Genomic DNA, 15,415 nt, shown 5'->3' with positions numbered 1-15,415 from the left:
CAATGAGCAGAGACTACAGAAACAAACATAATCAATAGAATACTAGAGATAGAAGAAAGAATCTCAGATTTTGAAGACAACAGAGAGAAAATAAATGCATTGATCAAAGAAAACAGAAAACCAACAATTTCTCATCACAAAACATTCAGGAAATATGGGACACAATAAAAAGAACAAACAAGATTAATAGGGATAGAAGAAGGAGAAGAGTCACAGCTCAAAGGCCCAGAAAATATTTTTAACAAAATTATGGAAGAAAACTTTCCCAACATAAAGAAAGATATTCCTTTGAATATTCAAGAAGCATACAGAACACCAAACAGACTGGATCAAAAAAAAAATCCCCTCGCCATATAATAATCAAAACACAAAATATACAAGTTAAAGAAAGAATATTAAGAGCTGCAAAGAAAAAGGGCAAGTAACTTATAAAGGTAAACCGATCAGACTTACACCTGACTTCTTTATGGAAACCACGAAAGCCAGAAGGTCCTGTGCAGAGGTACTGCAGAAACTAAGAGACCATGGATGCAAACCCAAACTACTATACCCAGCCAAGCTATCTTTCACTATCAATGGAGAAACAAGATATTCCAGGGTAAGAACAAATTTAAATAATATATAGCCACAAATCCAGCCCTACAGAAAGTAATAGAAGTAAAATCACAACCCAAGGAATCCAACGTTGCTAACACTAGATGACTCAGTCATCTAGCAACCCTTCACCAGCATGACTGAAAGAAGGGAGACACACAAACTCTACTACCAAAAGCAATAGGAATAACAGGATTAACAACCACTGGTCATTAATATCACTTAATATTAATGGTCTCAATTCACCTATAAAAAGGCACAGACTAAGAGATTGGATACGACAACAGGATCCAACATTCTGCTGTTTGCAAGAAACACATCTCAACCAGAAAGACAGGCATCTACTCAAAGTAAAGTGTTGGGAAAAGGTTTTTCAAGCAAATGGTCCTAAGGAAAAAGCAGGTGTGGCCATACTAATTTCTAGCAAAACTGACTTCAAACTAAAATCAATCAGAAGAGATTGAGATGGACACTTTATACTCATTACAGGAAATATTCATCAGGATGAAGTCTCAATCCTGAATATCTATGCCCCTAATATAAAAGCACCCGCTTATGTAAAAGAAATTACTAAAACTCAAGGCAGACATCAAACCACACACACACTAGTAGTAGGAGACTTCAACAAACCTCTCTCTCCAATGGACAGCTCAATCAGACAGAATCCTGATAGAGAATTAAGAGAATTGTGGAGTTAATGAAGCAACTGGACTTAACAGACGTTTATAGAACACTCCACCCAAATAGGAAAGAATATACATTCTTCTCTGCAGCTCATGGAACCTTCTCAAAAATTGACCACTTACTCGGAAACAAAGGACACCTCCACAGATATAAAAAAATATTAGTGTCCACCTGTGTCTTAACAGATCACCCCGGATTAAAGTTAGAAGGCAACAACAATGCTACCCCCAGAAGCCAACAAACTCGTGGAAACTGAACAGTCAACTGCTGAACCACACCTGGGTCAAAAAAGAAATAAAGAATGAAAATGAACAAGATCGACGAACCCCTATCCAAACTAATTAAACGACAGAGAGAGACCACACAAATAAATAAGATTAGAAAGGAAAAGGGGGACATAACCACATCCACAGAGGAAATTCAGAGAATCATTAGATCTTACTACAAAAGCCTGTATGTCACTACTGGAAATTGCAAAAGAAATGGACATGTTTTTAGATAAGTACGATATACCAAAGCTAAAACAAGACCAGTTGAACAATCTAAATAAACATGTTAGTCGTGAAGAATTAGAACCTGTTATCAAAAATCTCCCTACCAAAAAAAAGCCCAGGACCAGATGGCTTCAATGCAAAATTCTACCAGAACTTCCAAGAAGACCTAATCAGAGCTAAAACCTATACTCCTTAATGTATTTCACAATATAGAAACAGAAGTGTCATTGCAAAATTCCTTTTATGAAGCTACAGTTAGACTGATACCAAAACCACACAAAGACCCAACCAAGAAAGAGAATTACAGGCCTATCTCACTCCATCAACACAAAAATTCTCAATAAAATACTGGCAAGCCGAATCCAAGAAGACATTAGAAAAATTATCCATTATGATCGAGTAGGCTTCATCCCAGAGATGCAGGGCTGGTTCAACATATGCAAATCTATCAATGTAATCCATCATATAAATAAACTGAAAGAAAAAAACATATGATAGTTTCATTAGATGCTGAAAAAGCATTTGACAAAATTCAACATCCCTTTATAATAAAGGTCTTGGAGAGATTAGGGATACAAGGATCATACCTAAATATAATAAAAGCTATTTACAGCAAGTCAACAGCTAGCATTAAATTAAATGGACAGAAACTCAAAGCCATCCCAATAATTTCAGGAGCATGAAAAGGCTGTCCACTCTCTTCATACCTCTTCAATATAGTGCTTGAAGTTCTAGCAATAGCAATAAGACAACATAAGGGAATCAAGGGGATTTATATTGGAAAGGAAGAAGTTAAGCTTTCGTTATTTGCAGATGATATAATACTATGCATAAGCAACCTCAAAAACTCTACCAAAGAACTCCTACAGCTGATAAACACCTTTGGTATTGTGACAGAATACAAGATATATATATATATATATATATATATATATATATATATCCTATACACTAAGGATAAGGAAACAGAGAGGGAAATCAGAGAAGCATCACCTTTCACGATAGCCACAAACAGCATAAAATGTCTTGGGGTAACTCTGACCAAGGAAGTGAAAGATCTATTTAACAAGAACTTTAAGTCTTTGAAGAAAGAAATCTAAGAGGACACCAAAAAATGGAAAGATCTCCCTTGCTCTTGGATTGAGAGGATCAAGATAGTAAAAATGGAAATTCTATCAAAAGCAATCTATAGATTCAATGCAATCCCCATCAAAATCCCATCAAAATTCTTCACAGATCTGTAAAAGACAATAATCAACTTTATATGGAAAAACAAAAAACCCTGGATCCCACAAAAATCTTATACAATAAAGGATTGTCTGGAGGCATTACCATCCCTGACTTCAAACACTATTACAGAGCTACAGTATTGAAAACAGCTTGGTATGGGCATAAAAACAGAGAAGCCGACCAATGGAATAGAATCGAAGACCTTGACTTTAACCCACAAACCTATGAACACCTGATTTTTGATAAAGGAGCTAAAAGTATATAATGGAAAAAAGAGAGCATCTTCAACAAATTCTGTTGGCAAAACTAGATGTCAATCTGTAGAAGAATGAAAATAGATCCATATCTATCTCCATGCACAAAACTCAAGTCCAAATGGATCAAAGACCTCAATATCAGTCCAAACACACTGAACCTGATAGAAGAGAAATTGGGAAGTACTCTACAATAAATGGGCACAGGAGATCACTTCCTATGTATAACCCCAGCAGCACAGACATTATTGACATCATTGAATAAATGGTACCTACTGAAACTGAGAAGCTTCTGTAAAGCAAAGGACCCTGTCACTAAGACAAAAAGGCAAACCTCTGACTGGGAGAAGATCTTTCCAACCCCACAACAGACAAGGGTCTGATCTCCAAAATATATAAAGAACTCAAGAAACTAGACCATGAAAGGCTAATCAAACCAATTATAAAATGGGGCACTGAACTGAACAGAGAATTCTCAACAGAGGAAGTTCAAATGGCCAAAAGACAATTAAGCTCATGCTCAACCTCCTTAGCAATCAGGGAAATGCAAATCAAGACAACTTTGAGATACCATCTTACACCTGTCAGAATGGCTAAAGTAAAAATCATCAATGATAGCCTTTGCTGGAGAGGTTGTGGAGAAAGCGGTACACTCATCCATTGCTGGTGGGAATGCAAACTTGTTCATCCACTTTGGAAAACAGTGTAGCAGTTTCTCAGGAAATTCGGGATCAACCTACCCCTGGACCCAGCAATACCACTCTTGGGAATATACCCAAGACATGCCCTATCATACAACAAAAGTATATGCTCAACTATGTTCATAGCAGCATTGTTTGTAATAGCCAGAACCTGGAAACAACCTAGATGCCCTTCAATGGAAGAATGGATGAAGAAAGTATGGAATATATACATATTAGAGTTATACTCAGCAGTAAAAAACAATGACTTCTTGAATTTTGCAGGTCAATGGACGGAAATAGAAAACACTATCCTAAGTGAGGTAAGCCAGACCCAAAAAGAGGAACATGGGATGTACTCACTCATATTTGGGTTCTAGCCATAAATAAAGGACATTGAGCCTATAATTCGTGATCCGAGAGAAGCTAAATAAGAAGGTGAACCCAAAGAAAAACATATAGGCATCCTCCTGATTATTAACCTTCATCAGGTCATGAAAGGAGACAGAGACAGAGATCCACATTGGAGCACCAGACTGAAATCTCAAGATCCAAATCGGGAACAGAAGGAGAAAGAACACGAACAAGGAACTCAGGACCACGAGGGGTGTACCCACACACTGAGACAATGGGTTTGTTCTATCAGGAACTCACCAAGGCCAGCTGGCCTGGGTCTGAAAAAGAATGGGATATAACTGGACTTGCTGAACATAGCAGACAATGAGGACTACTGAGAAGTCAAGAACAATGGCAATGGGTTTTTGATCCTAATGCACGTACTGGCTTTGTGGGAGTCTAGGCAGTTTGGATGCTCACCTTACTAGACCTGGATGGAGGTGGGTGGTCCTTGGACTTCCCACAGGGCAGGGAACCCTGATTGTTCTTAGGATTGATGAGGGAGGGGACTTGAATGGAGGAAGAGGCAAAAATCTTTAACAAACAAACAAACAAACAAACAAATAAATAAATAAATAAAGCTTGCACAAAGAAAAGTAAAAAAAAAAAAAGAACTAATGGAGGTAATGAATCAAATGGACTTAACAGACATCTATAGAACATTCCAACCAAATAGGAAAGAATATACCTTCTTCTTTGCAGCTCATGGAACCTTCTCGAAAATTGACCACATACGCAGTAACAAAGCAAACTTCCACAGTTAAAAAAAAAAATCATTAACCACCTGTGTCTTATCGGATCACCATGGATTAAAGCTAAAATGCAAAAACAATACTACCTTCAGAAAGCCTACAAACTCATGGAAACTGAGCAGTCAACTACTGAACCACACATCAAGGATGAAATTAAGAAAGAAATTAAAGTCTCCCTTGAATTCAATGAAAATAAAGAAACAACATACTCAAACCTATGGGACACGATGAAAGCAGTGCTAAGAGAAAAGTTCAAAGCACCAAGTGCACACTTAAAGAAAAGGGAGAAAGTACACTTTGGAGACTTAACAGTCCACCTTAAAGTTCTAGAAAAAAAAAGAAGTTGATTCACCTTGGAGGAGTAGAAGACTGGAAATAATCAAACTGAGGGCTGAAATCAACAAAATAGAAACACAGAAAACAATTGAAAGAATCAATGAAACAAAAAGCTGGTTCCTGGAGAAAATCAACAAGATTGATAAACCCCTATCCAAACTAATGAAACAGCAGAGAGAGAATTTGCAAATTAATAAGTGTGGAATATATATACATTAGAGTACTACTCTGCAGTAAAAAACAATTACTTCTTGAATTTTGCATGCAAATGGATGGAAATAGAAAATACTCTCCTGAGTGAGCTAACCCAGACCCAAAAAGAAGATCATGGGATGTACTCACTCATAATTGGTTTCTAGCTATGGATAGGGGGCCTCTGAGTCTATAATTTGTGATCCTAAAGAAGCTAAACAAGAGGGTAAACCCAAGGAAAAACATACAGTTATCCTCCTGGCTATGGGAAATAGACAAGATTGCCGAACAAAAAATTGGAATCTTGGGGGTGGGGTGGGATGGGGGTGAGGGGAGATGGGGAGAGAAAAGTGTGAAGGAGAGGATGAGGGGACCTGGGGGAAACGGAATGACTGGGGATAAAGGAAGGTTGGATAGGGGAACAGGGAAACTCATATCTTAGTTAAGGGAGCCACCTCAGTGTTGGCAAGAGACTTGAACCTGGAGTGGCTACCAGATGCCCAGGGCAATGTCCCCAGTTAGTTCCTTGGGCACCTGAGGATAGGGAACCTGAAATGAACCTATTCTATAGCCATACTGATGAATATCTGCATATCACCATAGAACCTTCATCTAGCGATGGATGGAGATAGAGACAGAGACCCACACTGGAGCACCGGACTGAGCTCCCAAGGTCCTAATGAGGATCAGAAGGAGGGAGAACATGTACAACGAAGTCAGGACCATGAGGGGTGCACCCACCCACTGAGACAGTGGGGCCGATCTATTGGGAACTCACCAAGGCCAGCTGGAAGTGACTGAAAAAGCATGGGATAAAACCGGACTCTCTGAACATGGCGGACAATGAGAGCTGACGAGAGGCCAAGGACAATGGCACGGGGTTTTGATCCAACTTCAGGTTCTGGCTTTGTGAGAGCTTAGACAGTTTGGATGTTCACCTTCCTAGACCTGGATGGAGGGGGGAGGACCTTGGACTTTCCACAGGGCAGGGAACCCTGACTGCTCCTGGGACTGGAGAGGGAGGAGAAGAAGAGTCTGAGCAGAGAGAGGGGGGCGGGAGGAGGGGGAGGGAAATGTGAGGCGGGGAGGAGGCAGAAAATTTTTTTCAATAAAATAAAAATTAATAAAAATCGTAAATCCTGAAAAAAAAATTAGAAGCTGTTATCAAAAACCTCCCTACCAAAAAAAGCCCAGGACCAGATGATTTCAATGCGGAATTCTACATGAATGTCCAAGAAGAGCTAATACCTATACTCCTTAATATATCTCACACTATAGAAACAGAAGAGTCATTGTCAAATACCTTTTATGAAGTTACAGTTACTCTGATACCAAAACCACACAAAGACTCAACCAAGAAAGAGAATTACAGGCCAATCTCACTCATGAACATCGACGCAAAAATCCTCAATAAATTACTGTCAAACACATTAGAAAAATTATCCATTATGATCAAGTAGGCTTCATCCCAGAGATGCAGTGCTGGTTAAACACATACAAATCTATCAATGTAATCCACCATATAAATAAACTGAAAGAAAAAGCTATATGATCATTTCATTAGATGTGGAAAAAGCATTCGACAAAATTCAACACCCCTTTATGATAAAGGTCTTAGAGAGATAAGGGATGCAAGGGTCATACCTAAATATAATAAAAGCTATTTACAGCAAGCTGACAGCTAACATCAATTTAAATGGAGAGAAACTCAAAGCCATCCCAATAAAATCAGGAACAAGACAAGGATGTCCACTCTATCCATACCTCTTCAATATAGTGCTTGATGTTCTAGCAATAGCAATAAGACAACATAAGGGGATCAAGAGGATTCGAATTGGAAAGGAAGAAGTTACCCTTTCATTATTTACAGATGATATGATAGTGTACATAAGCGACCCCAAAAACCCCACCAAAGAACTCCTACAGCTGATAAACACCTTTGGTAATGTGACAGGATACAAGATCAACTCCAAAAGATCAGTTGCCCTCCTATACACTAAGGATAAGGAAGCAGAGAGGGAAATCAAAGAAGCATCACCTTTCACGATAGCCACAAATAGCATAAAATATCTTGGGGTAACTCTGACCAAGGAAGTGAAAGATCTATTTGACAAGAACTTTAAGGCATTGAAGAAAGAAATTGAAGAGGACACCAGAAAATGGAAGGCTCTCCCTTGCTTTTGGATTGGGAGGATCATCATAGTAAAAATGGCAATTCTACCAAAGGCAATTTATAGATTCAATGCAATCCCCATTAAAATCCCATCAATCTTCTTCACAGATCTTGAGAGGACAATAATCAACTTTATATGGAAAAACAAAAAACCCAGGATAGCCAAAACAATCTTATACAATAAAAGATCGTCTGGAGGCATTACCATCCCTGACTTCAAACTCTATTACAGAGCTACAGCAATGAAAACAGCGTGGTGTTGGCATAAAAACAGATAGGTCGACCAATGGATTCGAATTGAAGACCCGGATATTAACCGACAAACCTATTAATACCTCATTTTCGATAAAGGAGCTAAAAGTATACAATGGAAGAAAGAAAACATCTTCAACAAATGGTGCTGGCACAACTAGATGTCAACCTGTAGTAGAATGAATTTAGACCAATATTTATCACCATGCACAAAACTCAAGTACAAATGGATCAAAGATATCAATATCTATCTGAATAATCTAAACCTGATAGAAGAGAAAGTGGGAAGTACTCTACAACACATGGGCACAGGAGATCACTTCCTATGTATAACCCCAGCTGCACAGACATTAAGGACATCATTGAATAAATGGGACCTCCTTAGACTGAGAAGCTTCTGTAAAGCAAAGGACACTGTCACTAAGACAAAAAGGGAACCCACTGACTGGTAGAAGATATTCACCAACCCCACAACAGACAAAGGTCTGATCTCCAAAATATATAAAGAACTCAAGAAACTAGACTTTAAAATGATCATTAACCCAATTAAAAAATGGGGCTGAACTGAACAGAGAATTTTCAACAGAAGAAGTTCAAATGGCCAAAAGACACTTAAGGTCATGCTCAACCTCCTTAGCGATCAGGGAAATGCAAATAAAACAACTTTGAGATATCATCTTAGACCTGTCAGAATGGCTAAAATCAAAACCACCAATGATAGCCTTTGCTGGAGAGGTTGTGGATAAAGGGGTACCCTCATCCACTGCTGTTGGGAATGCAAACATGCAAATACTTTCAAAAGCAGTGTGGCAGTTTTTCAGGAAATTCGGGATCAACCTACCCCTGGACCCAATAATACCACTCTTGGGAATATACCCAAGAGATGCCCTATCATACTACAAAAGGATATGCTCAACTATGTTCATAACAGCATTGTTTGTAATAGCCAGAACCTGGAAACAACCTAGATGTCCTTCCACGGAAGAATGGATGAAGAAAGTGTGGAATATATACATATTAGAGTTATACTCAGCAGTAAAAAACAATGACTTCTTGAATTTTTCATGTCATGGATGGAAATAGAAAACACTATCCTGATTGAGGTAACCCAGACCCAAAAAGATGAACTTGGGATGCACTCACTCTTAATTAGTTTCTAGTCATAAATAAAGGACATTGAGTCTATAATTTGTGTTCCTAAAGAAGCTAAATAAGAAGGTGAACCCAAAGAAAAACATATAGTTATCCTCGTGGATATGGGAAGTAGACAAGATTGCCAGGCAAAAAATTGGGATCTTGGGGGTGGGGTGGAATAGGGGTAAGGGGAGATGGGGAGAGAAAAGTGAGAAGGGGATGATGGGGGCCACTTGGGGAAATCGGATGGTTGGGATAAAGAAAGGGTGGATATGGGAGCATGGAGGGAGCCATCTTAGGGTTGTCAAGAGACTTGACTCTAGAGGGGCTCCCAGGTGACCAGTGTGATGTCCCCAGTTAGTTCCTTGGGCAGCTGAGGATAGGGAACCTGAAATGAACCTATTCTATAGCCATATTGATGAATATCTTGCATATCACCATAGAACCTTCATCTTGCGATGGATGGAGATAGAGACAGAGACCCACACTGGAGCACCGGACTGAGCTCCCAAGGTCCCAATGAGGAGCAGAAGGAGGGAGAACATTAGCAAGGAAGTCAGGACCACGAGGGGTGCACCCATCCACTGAGACGGTGGGCTGATCTATTTTGAGCTCAACAAGGCCAGCTGGACTGGGACTGAATAAGCATGGGATAAAACCGGACTCTCTGAACATGGCGGACAATGAGGGCTGACAAGGACAATGGCACGGAGTTTTTTGTTGTTGTTGTTTGCTTTTTTTTTTTTTTTTTGCGGGGTGAGGCTTTATTTCATTCACTGTGGGGGAGCCTGGACAGGGGGCAGGTAGGCAGGACTAGTAGTAAGGGTTGCCCCAGGCCTAATGAGAGGGAAAAACTGAGGCCAGAGCCCAGAGGGCAGGGATGTGGAACAGAGACAGTTGGGTATGGAGCAACGGGGCCCCTCCACCTGGGCTGTACCCCATGTACCCCTTCAGGGCCTCAGTCCTTCCTGCTTGTTGGGGTGTGTGACCCCAATCCTTGCTCTCCCAACTCAGAGGAGGTGGCTCGGCCAGGGAGGTCAGTGGACAGGGAGCCTGGGTGAGTTGGGCAGCACAGGTCGGGGTCCAGGTGTGCAGGGGGGCAGTCAGTTCCTGGCAGCAATGACCACAGAGAGAGCCACGCCCCTCAGGGCCACAGCAGTCGCCCCAAACAGCCACTTCCATGGGATGGACCAGGCCCCCTTGCCCGGACACTTGGCGGGCAGCCGGCTGGGGTTGCTCAGCATCTTTCGGTACAGGGCGGTCTCTGTGCTCTGCTGTGCAGCACGCTTCTTCACCAGCTTTGAGAGCTCCGCATGGATTGTCTTGTTGGAAGGTTCCAGCTTCAGGGCAACTCTCAGGATTGGGATGGCCTTACTATATTCTCCTTGCTGAGGCAGCACCTTGCCCTTGCGGAACAGTGCCTTGATGTTGTCGGGCTGGTGCTCTAGCACCTGGCTGCAGGAGCGCAGTGCTGCACGGTAGTGGTCCAGCTTCAGCTGCAATGCTGCAAGGTTGTTCAGACACTTGACCTTCAGTTGTAGCAGCTGCTCCTTTTCCTCACAGGTCATGTCCACATTGGCACTGGAGGGGATGGCCTTGATGGCCAAGTCATAGGAGTTGGCAGCCAGCACAAAGTCAGCACTCTGGTAGTGGGCATTGCCACACTCCCGCTCGCGGTTTGCCAGAGCCACACGCTCCTGCCCACTCAGCATCTCAAGGTCAGGTTCATCCTCTGCCATCTTCAGGGTGACTTCCAGTCACAGGGCCGCGTGGGAGGGGGATGTACGGGCTCCTGCTGCCTTGGGGACCATAGCAGTACTTGGAGTCAGCGGTGACCATGGCTGTCTCGCCCACATCCATGAGCGGGACACTGAGGTCCAAGGCCTGGATGATATCACAGTCTCCCAGCGTGAAGGTCAGTTCAGGTTCTTCTTGTACGTGGATGCCATTTTCCAGGGACATCTGCAGGTGCACGGTCACCACCTGGCCCTTGAGAGGGCGGCTAGAGCCTGGCGGGCTAGGGACCAGTGTCTTCTTCCACAGCAGTCCGTTCCCCAGGATGTCCAGCCACTCTTCAGGGGCTGGGGCTGGCTCAGGTTCTGTGGCAGCCAGGAATTCCTGTGGCTGCCAGGAACTCCCGAGCCAGGGTTCCTGGCTGCTCAGTCTCCTCCACTGTCAGCTGTCCCATGTCCTCTAGTGGAAGCAGTCCACTGAGGTCATCTTCCTCCTCTTCTTCCTCTTCCCCATCTGCATCTTCTACCCCATCAAGCACCTCAAAGTCCTCCAATGGTGGGACCCCAGCAGGTGGCCGAGCAGCTCTTAGTACTCGAGAGGGAGGGGGAGGGGTGGGGGAGGGGGAGGGAAATGTGAGGAGTGGGAGGGAAATGGGAGGCTGGGAGGAGGCAGAAATTTTTTTTCAAAAAAAAAGAGAAAAAAATCAAAGACAATGATGAGGGTGGGTAGGGTTGAAAATAAAATGGAATCAAGTATTATGTGACCTGAATTGGGACATTAGGGACCATTGGATATGGAGTTAAAAAGAATCCTAATATCCTAAATTGCTCAGGAGTCTAAAAGTGTGTCTATGGTCAAATGGTGACATCAAATAGGTATGTTAAAATATTTTACTAAAAGATTGAAAATAATATGTACCTTCCAAGTAAATGAAATCAAAGAAACAACGACAGGAGATAGAATACTTAAAATAATGAAGAGAAGTCTGCATATAGCTGTAGTAACAAGAAATACAAATGTTTTAACATTTCAGTTTTTGGTGGTGATTCTTGTAGTCTCAGGAGGATCAAGAGTTCACAGTTATTCTAGGCATCAGAGAAAAGAGGTCAGTCCAGATTATATGAAACCCTGGAAAGTCGGGGAGGAATATATACTTAATAAATAATGCATATTCATTAGTAAATATACATATAAATCATATATATATACACAAATATATACATATATCGACCTGTCTATCTATCTACCTACCTATCTATGTCTTATGTTAACCTGTAAATCATCCAATGATATGACAGGGGAACAAGAAAAATATATATTAGATAATGGAAAAGAAATGACTATCAAACAACTAATTAGTACAATTTAAGTGCATAGCAATATTGAATAGTACATTCCTAGAGTTCCCTAGAAATCCTTCTCCTCCTAATTGCCTCTCCACATCAATGCCTCCAACTAAAGTGATCCATTTATTACAAAAGATATATCAGCATCCTTATTACTCAAACACCGTAGATTACAGTAATTAGCACTATTTGTGACAACCTTTGACTACCATCAATATATTCTTACTATATTGTACAGAAAGATATCTATGACCTAAGAATTCTTCATATCCTACTTATTCATAAAAACATGTAAAAGCGAGACACACATACACACATTTTACAGTCCTGTTGATGGAAACTTGGTCATCATTTTATATTTTTTTTCAAGCACAATGTCACTAAGTTGCCCAGGCTAGTCTTGAAATCATTGTGTAACCCAGCCAGGCTTTGGCTCCAGGATCCCAAGCAGGCAGCTTGCACTACCAAGTCAGGATAATTTACCTTTTTTTTTTTTTTTTTTTTTTTTACCATAGAGCTATACTTACTTTAGAGGTTTGGTAAATTTTGTTTGAGTTTACTGAGTCATCTTGATTTAATTCATGGTAAAATGAAAAGAATTTTAAGTTTTATGATGTGGACTTATTTAGTGTATATATACATATGTTACATATTTTAAAATTTTTATAGGCATATGTAAATTATATATAATAATGGGCTGCATTATGGCATTTTACTACAAATGTATAATATATTTTGATCATATTCACTCCCATTACCAGCTGTTGTTCCCTCACCATACTGTTGTGTCATTCATCTTCCCAACAAGTCCTTTTTGTACATATTTTATAATTAGTCTGGATTACTCAGAGAACTTCAGTATAGTTTTCCTTAGTTATGATAAAAGATAAAATAGATATAAATATTGTAACTATAATTCTTGCTTGATAACTGTTTTGTTACATGTAATGGTGCTATGTTAAATTTAAAACCTTCCTTTTTGTGTAAACAGAAAAGAGGATATAGTGTAGGAGGTCCTTCTGTCTGTGTGTTGCTTTCCTAGGTTAATAAAGAAACTGCCTTGGGCCGGGCAGTGGTGGTGCACGCTTTTAATCCCAGCACTCGGGAGGCAGAGAAAGGCGGACCTCTGTGAGTTAGAGGCCAGCCTGGTCTACAAGAGCTAGTTCCAGGACAGGAACCAAAAAGCTACAGAGAAACCCTGTCTCGAAAAATCGAAAAAAAAAAGAAAGAAAGAAAGAAAAGAAAAAAGAAACTGCCTTGACCTGATAGAGCAGAACTTAGGTAGGTTAAGAAGACAGAACTGAATTCTGGGAGGAAGAAAGCAGAGTAGAGGTACCGACCATGGATCTGCCTGAGATAGACACTGGGAATTTTACCTGGTCTCATTATAGATGGTTGTGAGCCACCATGTGGTAGCAGAGAATTGAACTTAGGACCTTTGGAAGAGCTGGCAGTTCTCTTATCCACTGAGCTATCTTGGTGATAAGAAGAAAATTTTAAAATAATGCATACAAGTTAGTGAATATATTTTGGTAATTTGAAATTTTTAAACGGACAGCAGCGAGGTAGTACACTGCCTTAGGTTTAAGCCCAGAACTGTAGCAGCAACTCTGTAACTGCTATCTCGGGATTAATGGAGGCACAGACTTCCAGCCCAATACCAGCATGGGTTTGTGAAGTGCTGCTTCCACTTAAACTGACTCAACAAGTTGTTCACCATTCACCTATTCTTCTCCCCTATTCATTAAGTAAAGTCTTCATCTCTGACTCTGAAACCTAATATCGTAACCCCTCTCAACAAAGTCATTTCTTAGTTCAATCCTCTACAGCTCCCGACTTCCCTACTTCCTTTGCGGTTGATGACATCCGGGTCCCTGCGTCCTGTTTATATGACTTGCCAGGCGGGTTGAGCCGTTAGTTGGAAGTTCGGGTTGCTTCAGGCGTGTGTGATCTGTTGAGACAAAAATTAGAATATTAGCAAAAGGTAATGAATTAATTCATCATTTTATATCTTAGTAAAGATAATATAACGTTATTATCTGCTGTCATGGGGAAATATAATTCAGACCTATTTTTCTGTCATGGTTGGTAGAAATGTTTTAAAATTGAACATACATCCGAATATTACTTATGTATTCTTTCAAACGGAGCAAAAGTCTGTTCATGGGAGAGTAAATTTGCTTGAGCAGGAGGGAATAGGGATTTAAATATGTACTTGTATGAAATGGGTGACTGATAGTTTTTTAATTAGTTGCTTCTATTAGCGGTTGTTTAGATTTGGGGCGGGACTTGGGGGTTGTGAGGTGTTTGGCCGAAGGCGCCAAGCATTTAGGCACCATTTTGTTTCAGGTGCCGCTTTGGGTTCACAGCAAAGTCAGTTTAACTTTTCCAGCTCAGAGCACCTGAACCACAGGCAACACGTATTAATGCTATAGTATCATTGCCTCGGTGTAGGCTCCTGATAAAACAACACTTAGGTTAGGCATCAGGAAGAGCTTGTGTCGGGGACAAGCTCGTGCTATGATGATACGTTACAGTTCAGGAATACGTAGCCTGCGTCCTAACACGTCACCTGCGTAGGGTTGGACTCCCGCCTCCTGGAAGGAGAGGCCTGAGCGACTCACCACTTTGATAGGTTAGACTTAATGAAGACGTCACTTGCGCTTGCGCAGAGTCCTCTCGTTAGGCACTTCCTTTAAGGACAGGCTCGTGCTATCACCTCGTGAGGCGAGGTTTTCTAACTCTCCATGGACCGGGTAGAACAGGTTTGTGAGGTGCTGCTGATTTATAAGGGTGGGCGATGGAGCCTGGGGAGAGCCGACTTCTGAGAATTGGAGTAATTGGGATAGGGAAATTTTCTAAGATACTGCCCACTTGGTTGAGTAGGCTACAAAGATTCTGGTCTCTGTGCGGGGAATACTCCTCCTATATAAGGCCGGCTGAGTATGGCCAGTTTGTGAAATACTGTAGCCTGTAAAGAAAAGGATGCTAAAATGCCGCTGGATAGGAGGTGGTGGCGCAAACCTTTAATCCCAGCACTCGGGAGGCAGAGGCAGGCGGATCTCTGTGAGTTCGAGGCCAGCCTGTTAAACAAGAGCTAGTTCCAGGACAGGCTAGAAAGCTACAGAGAAACCCTGTGGGAAGGGGAGATGCCACTTTCTCCT

General features: G+C 41.2%; 2 pseudogenes; both read right to left on the bottom strand.

Moving 5' to 3' along the window:
- LOC130868812 (ubiquitin-like modifier-activating enzyme 1 Y) overlaps positions 1-15,415 on the bottom strand; it is a 964,755-nt pseudogene that overhangs the window by 910,848 nt on the left and 38,492 nt on the right.
- On the bottom strand, positions 10,275-11,374 carry LOC130868845 (peptidyl-prolyl cis-trans isomerase FKBP8-like; annotated as a pseudogene).

Source organism: Chionomys nivalis, chromosome Y (genome assembly GCF_950005125.1).
Source record: "Chionomys nivalis chromosome Y, mChiNiv1.1, whole genome shotgun sequence".
Taxonomy (NCBI): Eukaryota; Metazoa; Chordata; class Mammalia; order Rodentia; family Cricetidae; genus Chionomys; species Chionomys nivalis.
This window is presented reverse-complemented; position numbering and strand designations above follow the sequence as displayed.